Source organism: Vicia villosa, linkage group LG2 (assembly GCF_029867415.1).
Source record: "Vicia villosa cultivar HV-30 ecotype Madison, WI linkage group LG2, Vvil1.0, whole genome shotgun sequence".
Taxonomy (NCBI): Eukaryota; Viridiplantae; Streptophyta; class Magnoliopsida; order Fabales; family Fabaceae; genus Vicia; species Vicia villosa.
Genome location: NC_081181.1, coordinates 77972034 through 77990084, shown reverse-complemented (window position 1 = coordinate 77990084; position 18051 = coordinate 77972034).

Genomic DNA, 18051 nt, shown 5'->3' with positions numbered 1-18051 from the left:
AACAGAATCCTAGTGCAGAACAAGGTGTAATCAGTTAAATTCAATAATGAAGGTGATTTCATTCATTTTGCGCTTATGGTCGAAGGTGAACCGGTGAACACGGAGCAGGCTCTAAGCGATCCAAAGTGGATTTGTGTAATGAAATAGGTGCTGAAATGTATTCAAAAGAATGACACTTGTGGTTTAGTTGATCTACCTCATGGAAAGATGCCAATGTGTGTGCGTTAGGTCTATAAAGTGAAGGAAAATCTCAAAGGAGAGATAATCAAGTATAAGGCTCGATTGGTTTGCGAAGAGATTTTTACAATGTGAAGGTATAGAATTTAAGGAAGTATTTGCACATGTGGATAGGCTTGAGACCATCTGTTTGCTTGTTGTGATTTCTAACAACAATAATTAAGGGATTTATCAAATGGATGTCAAATCTACATTTTTAGATGGCCCGCTTCGTGAAGAGGTTTATGGTAAGCAGCCCCCTAGATTTGTAGTGAAGAATCAAGAGATGACATGCTACAGGTTGCATAAAGCATTATATTGTTTGAAACAAGATCCAAGAGCTTGGAACAAACGCATTAATGGCTTTCTTGTTGATATTGGTTTCAATCGGTGTGTGTCCAAACATGGTGTTTATGTGAGATCGGATACGACTAATGGTGTGATCATTATTTACCTATATGTAGATTATCTTTTGATTACCGGCACCTGCGAGAAGAATATCTCAAGGTTCAAGAGTGAATTTATGAATGAGTTCGAGATAACGGACTTTGGGATGATAACATATTTCCTTGGCATATAGTTCCAACAGAAAAAAACAAGACTGCACATGCATCAAAGGAGGTACGCACTTGAGATCTTGAAAAGGTGCAAAATAAAGCATTATAATGCAACAATTACTCCATGTGAATCAAGGCTACAACTGTCCAAGAGTGAGGATAAGCAAGATGTGGATCCAACTCAATATCAGAGATTGATTGGATCATTGCGGTACTTGTGCAATACGCGACCAGACTTGGCATTTAGTGTCGGTATTGCTAGTAGATTCATGGAGAGACCAAAGGTGTCTTGTATGGCGGCGGTCAAGAGGATACTTAGATACATCAAAGGAACTCTCGATTGTGGAATTCTCTTTCTGGCATCAGATACGGGCCGAAAATGTGATTTACTTGGTTTCACCGATTCCAACTGGTGTGGTGATAAAGATTATAGAAATTCAATGTGTGGATACATCTCCATTGATACACCTTATTTGATTTTGTATGTTCTAACATAAGGGACTTCTAGAAAATAAAGATCCAGGTTTTCGAAAATATAAATTATCCTTGAAATTTACCTAGGGACACAACTAATTTAAACTATTTTATTTTTAAAAATTAATTAATGAAGCTAGGTAAATTTCTAATACATTGTTATTCTATGAGAATAATGGATTCCCATATAAACCTCATTACTATATGTCAAGCTACATATTTGTATATATCCACAATTTATGGTTAGTATTTTTAACGGTCAAAACCCTAATGTAATTACCCAGGAGCTAAACATTTGGATATCAATTTTATAGGGGATAACCCTTCGGGGTAATGATTTCTGACCAATTTTTTGTGCGAGCCCCGACCTCTCTGTAATTTCTTAGAAATAAATTTTATAAGGCTTTCTACTAGTTTTTAAAGGTTGATTCCTTAAGGTAAAAAAAGTGTTTTTCTTGTAGCATGATTATCAATTACAAAGGTCGTGCTGATGGGTGTGTCTATCAAAAAGTTCATCTTAGTTGGACTTTGTGTATTTTTTGTAGTTTTCATGTACACTCATATAGCAATATGTTTTTTATTTGTGATTTTTCCATTCATGTTTGGAATAGTATGATTAGTTGAGTGGGTGGGGTATACGATGTCAATAAATTTATTTCTCATTTAATTTTAAATATTTAGTCATTATGGGATGAGAAACCGATTGATTCTAGTTTGACTTTCATGTGGAGATTTAGGTACTTAGATTCTAAGATTGCTTATTGTTATACCCCAAAATTTGCCCGCATCTTTTTCAAAAGAAGGCAACAGACTTCTGTCTAAAAATTGGGAGTTTCATATAATCTTGAATTTTATTTCATAAATATCCTGATTTTATGAATACTCAGTTTTTAGAATATTTCTTATACGATATTTTGGTTCGCTGTTGAATTTATTCTTACACAAACGCCAAGTACTGTTTATCACTTCACACACGCTGTTTATTTGAGATTTATTTGCAGATAAATAGTACTAACGCAATTGGTACAAAATTAAATTTTTGCAGGCGCAGAGTCCGGGGATTCAGACTGTACTGGTAACAATTAATTTATTATTGGTTTTGTTTCCCACTAATTTTTGTACTATATTATTATTTTCAAAATCTCTTCCTTTATTTTCAAATCTCTTGCTTTCATTTCAAATCTCTTTCTTTCAAATCAAATCCTAACTTTATTCTATACATCTCTCTTTTCAAACCCTACCATACACTTTCTTTCAAATCCTACTACTACTCAAATTTTCCTTTTTTTTTGTACGGTATCACTTCATTCCCCAACGTCTCTATCCTTCTTTTCACTCTATAAATACCCCTCATTTTTTCCATAAATTCTCACTTAATATTTCACTCACTTCCCAAAATTTTATCTCATAATTATTTTCTCTTCTTCCCCGGCAAAAATGGCAAAGTGGATGGATACGATTTTTCTTATGGTCATCACTGTTTTGGTGGTGATCATGTCTTTTTTCTGTCTACATAGTCCTGAAAAATGCGGACCTGGGATACTTACACTCCCGTGCATCTATATGTTGTTATTTATAGCATGGGTTTTTAATCGTCATTTTTAAAGTTTGTCGTATCTTTCGCTTTCAAATAATGTACCGTTCATTATATTTGTCGTACTGTTCGTTATATTGTGTAATATTTGTACTATCAGTATTAAATGTTGTACTATCTGTCGTACTGTAGTTTAATTATCAAGATAATATTATGTGTGTTTATTGCTAGTTAAATATTTATTTTTCTGTGCATTAAATATTTTTCAAGATTATTATCGGTAATTTCATTCGCGTACGGTATATTTTATTTATTTATTATGTTTGTGTTTTTTCTAACAATTCAGGTAAATAAATTTTCACCATTAACACAACAAAAAAAAGCAAAAAAGAAAAAAATTAACTTTAACTGTTAAAGTTTTCAGTTTAACTGTTACGTTAATTCCCGGACAGTCAGTTAACAGTCAAACCCGCTGACAGCACGATTCTCCGTGTTTTGTATCACCATTCAAATCAATATTTTGCATTTCAAAATTCCAAGATTTTTGTTCTAGAAGTCTTCTGATAATCACATGATCAGCAGAGACTCAACACTGCACAAAAATCAGGTACGCTTAACTGTCTCCTACACAAACAGTCCCTAACTAAGGTTTTTGTTTTTTTTTCAGGAGAACAAGTTTTTTGAGACCTCAAATGGATTTCATGGATCACCATATGTCTCAAAGTACCACCAGACAAATTTTCAAACTTCAATTCGCTCGGACGCACAGTCAGCAGCTCAAACAGTCAATAGACGACCAGTTTGACCGAAAAGTCAACAGACAGTAAAAAATGAAATTTTTTGTCAACATCCATATTTTGTCAAAAGATTCATTATTTGATCAATGGTTGATCATAATTCATCAAGAAAAGTTCAAAAATCGACAAAACCCTAAGTTTCAAAATTAGGGTTTTCTCCTAAAAAGTCAACTTAACTTTGACCGGCCATAACTCTCTCCTCGTTCATTCAAAAAATTCCAACCAAAGCTTGTTTTGAAGAAAATTCAATTATATTTCAAATGAAATTGATCCCATGGTCATTGGATTTACCATTTGAAAAATATGAGCTCAGACATTACAGGTCATTTTCAAAGTCAACAAAAAGTGGTTTTTGGTAAAAGGCCATAAAATCAAGATAACTTCTCCAAATGCAAAAAATTTTCCGAAGTAGCTTGTAGAGGACATCTTGAGGTTTCTAAAAAGTACAAGAACTCCTTCATATGATCAAAATTGAGGGAGATATGCCTTGTTGAAGTTGGCTATTTTTTGGGAAAATGCATGAAACTAGCATTGATCAAAATGGTTTTTTTTCCAAAAGAGGCCAAGCATTCATGATCCAAACATGTTTCTAATGATGTTAAAGGGCTCCCATGACCAACATTAGGCCCATGATGATCAAGAAGAAAAAGAAGCCCAAGGGATCTGTAGGTTTAAGTCACCTTGCAAGGAAAGTCAAAATCCCAGTCAGGAGGTCCAAAAATGCGCCGATCCCTGAAATAGTCGGTTAAGGTGATCAAGGAGACAATCACAGCAACCAGGGTTTTGCCAAACCATCTCTCTCTTCTAACGGAGAAGATTATCATTCCAAAGACGAACAGGGTGATAGCAAATACCAGCAGTTGGAAGAACGCATGAAAACTATGGAGATACAAAAAATACCTGGTTTAGACTTCAACGATCTTGGACTAGTCTCAGATGTTGTTATTCCTCCAAAGTTCAAAGTTCCTGTATTTGCAAAGTATGATGGAGTCTTTTGCCCAAAACTGCATCTAAGGTCCTATGTGAGAAAGATACTACCTCATACGGGAAATAACAAATTGTGGATTCATTTCTTCCGGGAAAGTATGTCGGGTACACAACTCGAGTGGTACTACCAACTAGAAAGTGCAAAAGTTCACACCTGGGAAGATTTTGTTGCTGCTTTCTGCAAACAGTATCAATACAATGCTGACCTTGCACCGACCCGTACTCAACTACGGGGCATGACTATGGCACCAAAAGAAAGTTTCAAAGAGTATGCACAAAAATGGAGAGATCTAGCTGGAAGGGTTCAACCACCCTTATCTGATCGCGAGCTGGTCGACATGTTCATGGGCACTTTAACTGGCCCTTTCTACAGTCATTTGCTGGGAAGCTCGTCGTCAGGTTTCACTGACCTGATATTAACTGGAGAACCTGTCAAAAGCGGTATTCAAAGTGGAAAAATTCAAGTAGGCTCCTCCTCTGGTACTACAAAGAGGCCCATCAGTGGGAGAAACGAAGTCAATACAATGCACAGTCAGAAAAGTCGCAAAAGTGAACATCACCAATCTGTAGGGGCTGTTCTGATCTCTGCATCTGCACCTCAAAAAGATCAACCGCTAAAGTACACGCGTCGACCAGATGCACCAAGAAGAAACTTCACCAAAATCAACATGCCAATCTCTCAAGCATTGCAGCACTTGTTAAAAGCAAATTTGATTACATTGAAAGACCCTCCAAAGAATGTCAACACTTCCTCTCCTAGTTATCGCCCCGACGCAACATGTGCATACCATTCTAATTGTCCAGGACATGACGCAGATCACTGTTGGGCCCTGAAAAATAAAATCCAAGACATGATAGATGCTGGAGAAATTGAGTTCGATCCGCCAGAGACTCCAACTGTCATCACTGCGCCTATGCCAAAACACGACAAGATTGTTAATGCTATCATGGATACTGTTTATATCTATGATGTGAGAGAGATGTCAACTCCGCTCCTTGAAGTCAAAATAAAGCTAATACGAGCTGGTTTATTCCCAGGTTGTGACCCTGATTGCTTTTATTGTGCACACCTACCCAATGGTTGTAAGAATCTGAAAATAGGAATTCAAAAGTGGATGGATCGTCGTATCATTATGTTTGAGAAGCTCCCTTCTATAGATAATCTGTGCGAAGTTTTTTCAAATGGGATGAAGATAGAGGACGTCTCAGTGGTTTCTAACATATCGTTGAAAATCCCTACCAAGGCTCCCTTCAAAATTTCTGCTGCACCCAGAGTGGCATCTGTAATCATCACCAGTCCAGTTCCATTTCCCTACTCCTCAGACAAAGTTGTCCCGTGGAGTTATGACACTAATGTTTATGTCCATGGAGTTAAGCAAGACACCTTGATTGAAGAGGCCATGAATTTTACTACTCCAACTGTTGATAATATTGTGGGGACTAGTAAAATTACAAGAAGTTGAAGGATCTTTTCACCAGAAATTTCTCCAAATATTTCTACTAATCCAGTCCAGGTCCCAGTTCCTAATCAAGATATCAACACTTGAGGTAAAGAGCCGCTAGTTGAACCAGTTCAAGTACCTGTGGAAGTCACTGTTGAAGATCCGTCAAGGCAAGAAATGGAGGAAATATTGAAAATCATCTGCAAAAGTGATTACAATATTGTCGAACAACTGGGGCACACTGCTTCAAAAATTTCAATGTTGTCTCTGCTAAAGTATTCAGAAGCTCATGCTAAGGCCTTAATGAAGTTCTTGAAAGCTGCACATGTACCACAGGAGATTCCAGTCGACCAATTTGAAAATTGTGTTGCCAGTCTAACAGTGGATAACGGTCTCGGTTTCTCTGATGCTGATTTAACTCTTGCTGGGAAAAATCACAATAAAGCCCTTCACATCTCTATTGGATGTAACGGCACCACTTTGTCTCATGTGCTGGTAGACAACGGTTCCTCTTTGAACGTGTTACCAAAAGCAGTACTGGAAAAACTTGACTTCGAAGGAGTTGTGTTACAACCAAGCAATGTTGTGGTAAGAGCCTTCGACGGGTCAGCAAGAACAGTATACGGAGAAGTTAAGCTCCCAATCAGAGTGGGCTCTCAGATCTTTGATTCTACCTTTTACGTGATGGACATTCATCCAGCATACTCCTGTTTACTAGGACGCCCTTGGATACATGGGGAAAGCGCTGTAACCTCTACCCTGCATCAGAAGTTAAAATATCCTATAAAAGCCAAGGTCGTCACGGTTCATGGTGAAGAAGAATATGTGGTTAGCCACCTGAGTAACTCCAAGTATGTTGAGGTGGATGGCGAATTCATCGAAACTCCCTGCCAATCTTCTGAGGTGGTTCCTCTAGCTATCTCTACTGCCAAACATATTTCTACTATTCCTGCTACAAAAATAACTCCAACTATGGCTTCTCTCAAAGATGCTAAAGCTGTGATCGAAGAGGGTGGTTGCACAGTATGGGGACAACTCCTTGATGTATCTTACAAGTTCGATAAGCTAGGTCTAGGCTATGCTAATGGAACTCAGAAGAATGATCAAAGTCCTCGTTCTGGAGGATTAATGTCCCATTTCATCATCCAAGAAGTAAATGCTATAGAAGACGACGGAGTGATCTTGAACCATATTATTCAGTAATATCCAAATGAAGTTCCACCTGTTTCCAAGGAAGTTTGGGATACTTTGGGAGAACCAAGCGACAGGTATGATTTTCTAGTGAAGTACACTGCTCCTCAGAGTTCTTTTATTGCCATTGAAGACATTGTCTCGAATTGATGGGGTGATCAGTTCGAAGATTGCAAAAGTTTCACAAGTTCCATTATCGAGCAATACCAAAGTCCACCTAGTCCAAAAGAAGTCTGGGATACGCTGGGAGAACCAAGTGGTAAGTATGACTTTATGGTGAAGTATTCCGCTCCCCTGAGCTCGCAAATCGCTATCGAAGACATTACCCCAACTGGATGGGATAAACATTTCAAAGACAATATGACACTCACAAGCCCTGTCGCTCCTGAAGAATTTTGGGAGACACCAAATGACGAGAATGATTTTCTGATGCAGTACACTGCACCCCAGAGTGCACAAGTCTCTATCAAAGACATCATCCCGACTGGATGGGACGATCTTATCAGGTATCTCTCTCAGCCAACAGAGGTATCTCATCCTGGGCTCTCGTATCCAGCAGAGTATCATGCTCATCCTGAAGGATCAACAGCTCATCTCGTCACCAAAGAAGTCAATGTTGTGGAAGACGAAGAAGACAATTGCAACTGGAGTAACTAGATATTCCCTACTCACAACAATGGATTGAACAACTGGGAAGCTGAAGATGTTATCTCCTTTGATCAGGAGTAAATGAAATTTCCTGTTTTCGTTGTTTATATGTTCAAAGATAAAAATGGTTCCTGTACTATCGAACCATGAACTTAAAATCCAGGTGCCTTGCCCGAACCACACTGGTCCTTTTTATAAGGGTTTGTCATACCATGATCATATGTTCATTCAATAAAATCATGGGACGTTTGCATATTCAAATTTTGCGATCCTTTTTGTTTCTTTCTTTGCTTTATTAATTTTCAAATAGCTATGTATTCTTACACACACCCACATAATAAATGCAGATTCATATTCACTCTGGATCCTGTTGATAACGATTCTGCTATTGCCAGTCATGACTTTGAAAATCCGATCTACCAAACTGAGGACGAAAGTGAGGAAGATTTTGAAGTACCTAGGGAACTTGCAAGGCTATTAGAACAAGAAGAAAGGACTATACAGCCGCATGAAGAACCAATTGAGGTTATCAACCTGGGCAGTGACGAAGATAAGAAAGAAGTCAAGATAGGGGCTGATTTAGAAACAGTGTCAAGCAAAGACTGATTCAAATGTTACAAGACTACGTTGAGATATTCTCTTGGTCCTACGAAGATATGCCTGGTCTCGATACCGATATTATGGTCCATCACCTGCCAATCAAAGAAGGTAGCACTCCAGTTAAGCAGAAACTGCGGAGAAGTAGGCCCGATATGTCCAACGCTGGTTTTCTAAAAGTTGTAAGTTATCCTCCATGGATAGATAACATCGTGCCTGTGCCTAAAAAAGACGGTAAAGTCAGAATGTGTGTAGACTACAGAGATCTGAATCGAGCAAGCCCCAAAGATGATTTCCCCTTACCTCACATCGATGTACTGGTTGACAATACTGCACAATGCAAGGTATTTTCCTTTATGGACGGATTTTCAGGTTACAACCAAATCAAGATGGCGCCCGAAGACATGGAAAAAACAACCTTTACAACACCCTAGGGAACCTTTTGTTACAAAGTAATGCCCTTTGGTTTAAAGAATGCAGGAGCAACGTATCAGCGTGCAATGGAAGCTTTGTTCCATGATATGATTCATCAAGAAATAGAGGTTTATGTCGATGATATGATTGCAAAGTCCAACACCGAAGAAGAACACCTAGGTCATCTGCACAAGCTGTTTGACAGACTCAAGAAGTACAGGTTGCGACTAAATCCGAACAAGTGTACCTTTGGAGTAAGATCCGGTAAACTCTTAGGCTTCATCGTCAGCAGCAAAGGTATTGAAGTTGATCCTGCTAAGGTCAAAGCGATTGAAGAAATGCCCATACCCCGTACCGAGAAACAAGTTAGAGGATTCTTGGGACGTATGAATTACATCACCAGATTTATTGCCCATATGACTACTACTTGTGTGCCGATTTTCAAATTGTTGAAGAAAGATCAAGTGGAAAGATGGAACGACAAATTCCAATTAGCCTTTGACAAGATCAAAGAATATCTTCAAAAACCACCAATCTTGTTACCTCCAGTGGAAGGAAGACCTCTGATAATGTACCTAACAGTGTTAGAAGATTCAATGGGGTGTGTACTGGGGCAACATGACGAGTCTGGCCGAAAGGAGCATGCAATCTACTATCTTAGTAAAAAGTTTACCCATTGTGAAACAAGATACTCATTGCTCGAGAAAACTTGCTGCGCCTTGGCATGGGCGGTGTAGCGGGGAAATTCTGAGAACGAAGCCACTAGATTGACTCTGTCGCACGCTCGCGAAAAATGAACAGAGTCGCCACCAATATATTTATCCCATAAGGGAAAGGAATATCAGAAAACCTAACAAAGGAGGGAACAAGGTCTTGCGACCAGAGAATCAAGGTACGGGAGTCGGTTACGCGAGGGGAAGGTGCTAGCACCCCTCACGCCCATCGTACTCGATGGTATCCACCTATGTCTGTTTCTATCTAAAGGGTGTATAACTATGTCTATGTCTAAATGCAAAATGAATGCAAAATGTAGGGAAAATAAAGAATTGTACTCGCACGGGCCCTACCCCGCTGCCTACGTATCCTTTTCAGGAATCAGAGTTACCGTAGCTCGGCTAAAGATTTTCTGTTTGTTTTTGTGTTTTTTAGTTGGGCGGCGTTAACGCTCACGCTCTTGCATAAGGGATCGCCTAGGATGCAATGGAGCGGAGATAACTTGCCCTTAAGAAAAAGAAAAAAAAGATTGGTTTGTGTCTTTTAGGGTAATTCCATGATGACGAGAACCTACTACAAGGCTTCGTACCACTTCCTTACTTTGTTTTAAATCTGACCATTTATTAGTGTTTTAAGTGTTTTTGGTTGGTGTTTTTTAAGGGAATTTTGTTTGTGACTTAGATCATACCAAAAAGAGTTTTGTTTTGCATATTTAGAGAACGCACATCGTGGCCTACGCCACAATCGTTTCTCTAAATGCGGTTAAGAAATACATCGAGGCTTCACACCTCAATCATTTCTTCTCCGCTGAGTAAAAGAGATACAAAAAGAGTTTTTTTGCGAGTATTTAGAGAATGCACATCGAGGCCTACACCACGATCGTTTCTCTAAACAACGGTTAAGAAATACATCGAGGCCTCACACCTCAATCATTTCTTCTCCGCTAAGTAGGAAAGAACGTACATCGAGGCCTACGCCTCAATCATTTCTTTCCTACCATGAAATATAGCAACGGTATGATCTTCATCGGTATTTATTAAGTATTTTAAAAGTTGAAAAGAAAAGAATGAAAGAAGGGAACTACTTCTAAATCTAATCTAAGTTGTCTAATATAAGGGATTTAAAATGAAAAAACTATACAATTTATTAACAAAAAACTATACATGAAATAGGTAAAGGAAAATCAATATGCGGCAAATAAAATTGAGAATTATAGCAAACAAACGGTATTCCCAAACACACATATATCAATTAGTTCTATAAAAAAGCAAGACTAAAATTAATTCCTAAGTCTATTAACAAGTTTTATTTACAAGGGAGTATCGATACAAAGAAAATTCAAATATATTGTGAAGAGAAAGATTTATTAAAAGGGTTAAAACAAATGAGAAAAATTAACAAAAATCATGGCGATTATTTACACACCCTACAACATCTATGAACAATTTTTATGTACTTTTATTAGAATTAAAAAGAAATTTAAGAAGCAAAAATAAAAGAAAACAAAAAATAAAATGAAAACTAGAACTAAACTACCAGGGGGTGCACTAGCATTTTCAAATGAATTAAAATCAGTTGTGGGCAAAATACAGGGCCCAAAATAGGGGGTGTGAAAAGTAAGGGCGCTCAGGCCCGGTCCATTGGCTCGTGAGTGTATTAGCAAAACGGGGGTATAATCCACAAAGTAACACAGCCCACTCAATTCCGTGGCCCAGTCACACTAACTACTCACTTCCATCTTTTATTATTCCACTTTATTTTTAGTCAGCAAAGCAATTATTTCTTTTATTCTTGTTGTTCAGCAATTATTTTCATGTGGTTTTGTGTGTGAAACGTGATATGGCACACACATTATATCAATTGGTCAAAGATTTTAAGTCACAAAAGACAAAAACAAGCCATAGGCCAATCAACAGCCAACACACAATATTCCAATCATGCAAATAAGAAAGAGAACGAAATTGTTGCAAGCACAGGACCTCTTAGAGCCGGCCACGTAAGCAAGACGGCGGACACACCATGCACACACACAGATGCCGGAGAACAACCTCCGGTCATCTTCTCCGGCACACATGCTCACCGGACCGCCACCAACTGCCCGAAAAACCAGAAACTCCACCTCCATTCCATTCGATTTCTTATGTAGAGTCCGAATCCGAACTCCCTTCCATCTAATTCCCTTTCTAATTTGTAAACCGAACAGAGGATCAAAGCCCTAACCTCTAACCATTTAACAAAACCTCAAGCTATCTACACCAAAACATTCCTCACGCCATGCTTAATCTAAAAACACAATTCAGACGTTCAAGTAACCATTATTTCATGCAATCCGAATCATAGTTCAAGAACTAAAAAACTACGCACAAATTGCATCAAATACCGCCACAACACAGCTCATACATTTGCTAACATGTGAGAGGGATCAAGGCTTACCTACTAGTGAATCTTGCAACCGATCTTTGAAAAAGACTTCCGCTCTTCTTGGAATGCTAACGATGATGATATCAAGCGGAGTAACTTCAGACCTATGGATGATGATGCGAAGACGATGATTGTTATGACCGAAGGTGATGATGAAGATCAGCGAAGGTGATGAGCGCAAATCGCATGTGAAGATGCAGTTGCGTTGTTGTTGCTCGCGGAGGAAGGATGAGCCGGATGGTGGTGCAGTGGCGGTGATGAAGGTTGTTGTGGTTGTTGCGTGGTGGTGATGAAGTGATGTGTGGTGGTGGTTAGGGAGGTTACGGTGGAGAGAGAAAGGGATGAGAGGTGAGAGAGAATAGGAGTGGAGGGAGAGTGATGAGAGAGTGGTTCGGTTATGGAGTTTGTTAGAGGGTTGTAACAAACTTTTTTTTGAGAGAGAGAGAATAGAGAGAGAGGAGAGGTTTTCAAGTGTGAGAGCGTGAGAAGAATGAAAAAAATGTCCCTGAGTTTGTGAGGGGTTAGAAGTTTTATAGTGAGGTTGCACCTGGAAGTTATGGTGGAGAGTGGAGTAGAAGATTATTTCCCACGTATGCATGATACAGTGAATTACAACTGCCTTATGCTGAGGCAAAGAAGTGCACGCATGTCCAGTCATAGCCGCATGAAAACTCATTTGATGTCCCACTTTATGCCTTGGTAACTCAGCTTCCGTGCCACTTTTTGGTCCAAACCTGAGCTCATTGTGAAGAGGAGATAGAGGATAAGGAGTTTCCAGTTGGAGGCCCTTCGAAATAAAGTTTAAAAGTATGAGTAATATGGCCAAGAACTCATGGTGTCACCATTGTTAAAGTCATACGCGCGCTTGATGTAAATTGGCCCGTGTCTTGGTTGACACGTAGCTTAGTGACGGTGCGACTTCAGGCATTTGTATCTCAGCAATCGCGTGACCAAAAACGATGATACTTTGTTCATTGGATTTCGGGCATGGAGAAGAATAGCATGATATTAGATTTGACTCCCCATAATGTTTGTACCTCTCTAAATTTGAGTTTTAGTTAAGCATACCAAGTGTTTGACAGAATTCCCTTGCGTGACCTATAATTCTGCCCAGCCAGATGTGTAGTTTTATCCAGTGCGAGAGTGCTACTTTGGAGCTTCACAATTGATTCAATATTCATCCAAATGGCTTGATTCTTGCTTCATTGTGTACAGGACATGGCAAAGGGTAGATGCATACCGAGTTTCCATTTGTAGGATTCTTTAATTGCCCTTAAAATGGCTTCAAATATGGCACATCACGTGTTTGATGAAATGCTTTACGTGTGCCCTGAAGTCTGCCCAGCTTTGTAACTTGATCCAAGTGAAAAACTTCCACTTAGAACTTCAATAACTCTTCAATCAGGAATCAAATGAAAAAGTGTCCAACTACAAAGTTGTTCTCCTCCATGAGATGAACAACTTTGATGTTGGGAATTTTTCCAGAAGACGTCGTTTGCCACGTGTAATTATGCTGTGAAGTAGGCTGATCATCAAGCTTTTGAAGGCCAAAATTTTTCTAAGTATGAAAACTTTCCATTTTTGATTTTTTTTCTATTTTTGGCAACTTTTGTCAAACTCTCGATTTTATTCATTTTTTTGACTTTCCTTGACCGATTTTCCACCAAAAGTCAATATTTGAGTAATTCTTCTGATTTTGACCCAAAAGTCAACTGTTCTGATTTTTCCGACTATTGATGAAATTCCCGATTAAACCTCTTCCACTCACATCCAGTCAAATAAACACATCCACACAGTCAGTATGAGAAGTTTTCCCACACATAGAAGCCATTCCTGATTAAATGTTGACCAGAAAGTCAACTGGTTGACTTTGGTCAAAGAAACCCTGATTTAAAGGACCAGATGATTTGCAAGCTTGTACCCTCTAGTCAATGCCCTGATTTGAAGCAGAGAGACACCCCAATCCAGGAGGACTTCAATGAAAATAGAGCCACATGATTATACCTCAGTTTTCTTTGTTCTCTGATCAAACTTCTTTGCAATAGAGCTCTTTCTTTGCTAGCCTTTTGAATAGTACCAATGATATGAATGCATGAATGTGAGTTATGACCTAAGTGATGTATGTACATGAATGTAAAACCTAAGCCAGTTAGAAGTTAAAGGGTAGGACAAATTTGGGGTATGACAGCTGCCCCTATTTAATCGTCTTATACTCGAAAGTGAGATTGGCGCTAGCCTTTCGAACATTCGAGGTAGAAGAAGATTAAATATCAGAGTACCAGAAATTTGTCTTAAAGAGAAGATGGTGTAAGTGTTATTCTTATTTTTTGTTTTGATATCTGCTGGGGAAAGAGATTTCTTTGGTTTTTCTGGTGGGAGAATTTACAATGGGTAATGGATTTGAATGGTGGTGATAGCTTGTAACGTGGTAACGGTGCCGATACAAGGTTTTCCAAGGGGGGTGTTACATGAAACAACGACTGGAAGGGAATAGATCTCGTGCGATCTACGACTCAACATCGACTCGACAACAGGAGAGGAAAGAAAAGATCTCGTACGATCTTTAGGACTGAAACAAAAGGGGTCTCGTGCGATCTAAGACTCAACATCGAAAGAAGATCTCGTGGCGATCAACTCGTCAACATAAGAAAAGGGAATAAGATCTCGTGGCGATCTTATGACTCAACATCGAAAGAAAATCTCGTGCGATTTTCCATACTTTGGAAAGGAATAAGATCTCGTGGCGATCTTATGACTCAACATCGAAAGAAAATCTCGTGCGATTTTCCACACTTTGGAAAGGAATAAGATCTCGTGGCGATCTTATGACTCAACATCGAAAGAAAGTCTCGTGCGATTTTCCACACTTTGGAAAGGAATAAGATCTCGTGGCGATCTTATGACTCAACATCGAAAGAAAATCTCGTGCGATTTTCCACACTTTGGAAAGGAATAAGATCTCGTGGCGATCTTATGACTCAACATCGAAAGAAAATCTCGTGCGATTTTCCACACTTTGGAAAGGAATAAGATCTCGTGGCGATCTTATGACTCAACATTGAAAGAAAATCTCGTGCGATTTTCCACACTTTGGAAAGGAATAAGATCTCGTGGCGATCCTATGACTCAACATCGACTCGACATCGAGGGACAAAAGAAGACATTGTGTCAGACACTCATCAGAGATTGAAGATACCTCGCATCGGCGCCGTGGTTGGAAGAGATTTGAAATGTAGTAGCAGATATCAATCGGAATTTGTAAGGACAACCTTTTGTGTGGGGATGTATTATTGTCTTGACTGGGTGCGGATTTGTATTATCTGGCTTATGCTCCGTATGAATGTTTGAGTTTTTATGGCGTAATGATCCACTGTAATGGATATGCTACGCTTTCGAGGATGCAATGCTATATGCAATGGATTCTATATGCAGAGAGTGCCAAATAAAGGCCCTTGGTGGGACAGAGGGGTAGGATCATTGGGGTCCGTTGCTTGTGATCTTGAGACGCCATTGTGGATGGGCGTTGAAAACCTCATAGTGCCAAAGATGATTGGCAACTGTGTGGAGGATTAGAACATAACTCTGTTGGGGAGGAAGTGACTTTGCTCGACTTTCCTTACATCTTATACTGCTTGGGGAGACGTGGGTTCTGATGGACACTTCTTTGTCGGCCGTGTAGGGGAGAGACATGGATTTCTTCCGGTGTCTTGTGCTTACCAGTACTGATGAATTATATGCTTGAACTTTCACGCGGGATGATGACGACCTTTGTGGCATGTCGTAAGCCAAGATGACGACTAGAACCTGCAACCTGCACAGAAAACAACGTTTGGACGCACATGGTGCCCCTTAGAGCACTTTTATGTCTATGTAACATCATGTTTCGTTTTGATCTTGTGATCATTATTCCCCATGTTTTCAATGCAATGTTTAATAACGAATTAAGTCACACCTCGCATGCGAAAAAAAGAAAAGCAGGAAAGAACACTTCTTATCAAAAGATTACTTTATTGATGGAATGCCTATGAATAGGCTTCTGTACAAGGAAGCAACTCCTAAATGAGGTAGTTGCGAAAGGAAAATAAAATGCAAAAGGCAAAATGGCAAAGAGAAATGCTCGAATTTCCATTAAAACTGACGCTGCTACAGTTCCCATATCCTCGGTCCTCTCAATGCTTTGCTTCAGAAGGGTAATGATTGGATTGATCTGTCCGTTCTGCCAAGGGCGTATAGGGGTCTTTGTGAAGGATATTCAGACTGCAGCCTCTCGCTTTTGATCCCTAACTTTTGCCTGGATCGCCCTTTCGGGTTTTCAATCCAGCGGGATGCCCCCTTTTTGCCTAAGTCGCCCTTTCGGGTTTTCAACTTAGCGGGTTATTCTTTTTTGTTTGTTTTATCCCTAATTTTTGCCCAAACCCTTTTGGTTTGCCGGGATGCCCTTATTTTTGCCTAGGTACGTCGACCTAGCGGGTCTTTTATGCGTAGTATTTTTTGACTGAGTCTGAATTGACTGGAAGCGGAACGTCTTCCCCATCCATCTTTGTCAGAATTAAAGCACCACCTGAAAATGCTTTCTTCACAATGTATGGTCCCTCATAGTTGGGAGTCCATTTGCCCCTTGGATCAGTGTGAATTGGCAAGATCTTCCTTACGACTAGGTCACCTGTGTGGAATTCTCGAGGCCGAATCTTCTTGTCATACGCTTTCTTGATCCTCTTTTGATACAACTGGCCATGGCAGATAGCAGATAAGCGTTTCTCCTCAATTAGATTGAGATGATCAAGCCTCGTTTGAACCCATTCTGTTTCATCGAGTTTGGCGTCCATCAAGACTCTCAACGAAGGAATTTCCACTTCGACAGGTAGTACGGCCTCCATGCCGTAGACAAGAGAAAAGGGAGTTGCCCCAGTTGAAGTACGAACCGAAGTCCTATAGCCATGCAAAGCAAATGGCAACATCTCATGCCAATCTTTATACGTTCTAACCATTTTCTGGACAATCTTCTTTATATTCTTGTTAGCAGCTTCGACTGCGCCATTCATCTTTGGCCGATAGGGTGATGAATTGTGGTGTTCAATCTTGAACTCTTCGCACAACTCCGCCATCATCTTGTTATTAAGATTGGACCCATTATCAGTGATGATCTTGTTTGGAACCCCATATCGGCATATGATCTCTTTCTTGATGAAGCGAGTAACGACTTGCTTGGTTACGTTCTTGTAAGAAGCAGCTTCAACCCATTTGGTGAAATAGTCGATAGCAACAAGAATAAATCTGTGCCCATTTGAAGCTTGTGGCTCTATGCGCCCAATCATGTCTATGCCCCACATAGCAAAGGGCCAAGGCGACGTCAGGACATTCAGAGGAGTCGGAGGAACATGAATTCTGTCAGCATACACTTGACATTTGTGACATTTCTTCACATACACATAACAATCACTTTCAATCGTCATCCAATAATATCCTGCTCGCAAGATCTTTTTGGCCATAGAATGTCCACTGGAATGAGTTCCAAAAGATCCTTCATGAATTTCCCGCATGATCAATTCTGCTTCGTGTCTATCCACGCATCTGAGCAAAACTGAATCATAGTTTCTTTTGTACAGGACGTCTCCTGACAAGAAGAATTTGGATGCTAACCTTCGAAGCGTTCGCTTATCACCAATCGTAGCATCTTCGGGATACTCTTGCTTCTCAACATACCTCTTGATGTCGTAATACCATGGCTTTTCGTCATACACATCTTCAGTAGTGAGACAATGAGCAGGGAACACATGGGCAGGCTCTTTGTAACGGAGGATCGTTATGTCTGGCACTTCTTTAGGGGAGCTAACTCTGAACATAGCTGCCAAAGTAGCCAAAGCATCTGCCAATTGATTTTCCTCTCGGGGGATGTGATTGAAAGTGATTTCCTCAAAAGCGGGCAACAACCCCAAAATATAGTCCTTGTAAGGAACTAAGTTGGGGTGTCGTGTTTCCCAATCACCTCTTACTTGATGTATGACCAATGCAGAATCCCCATAAACCTCAAGGATCTTGATCCTCATATCAATGGCTGC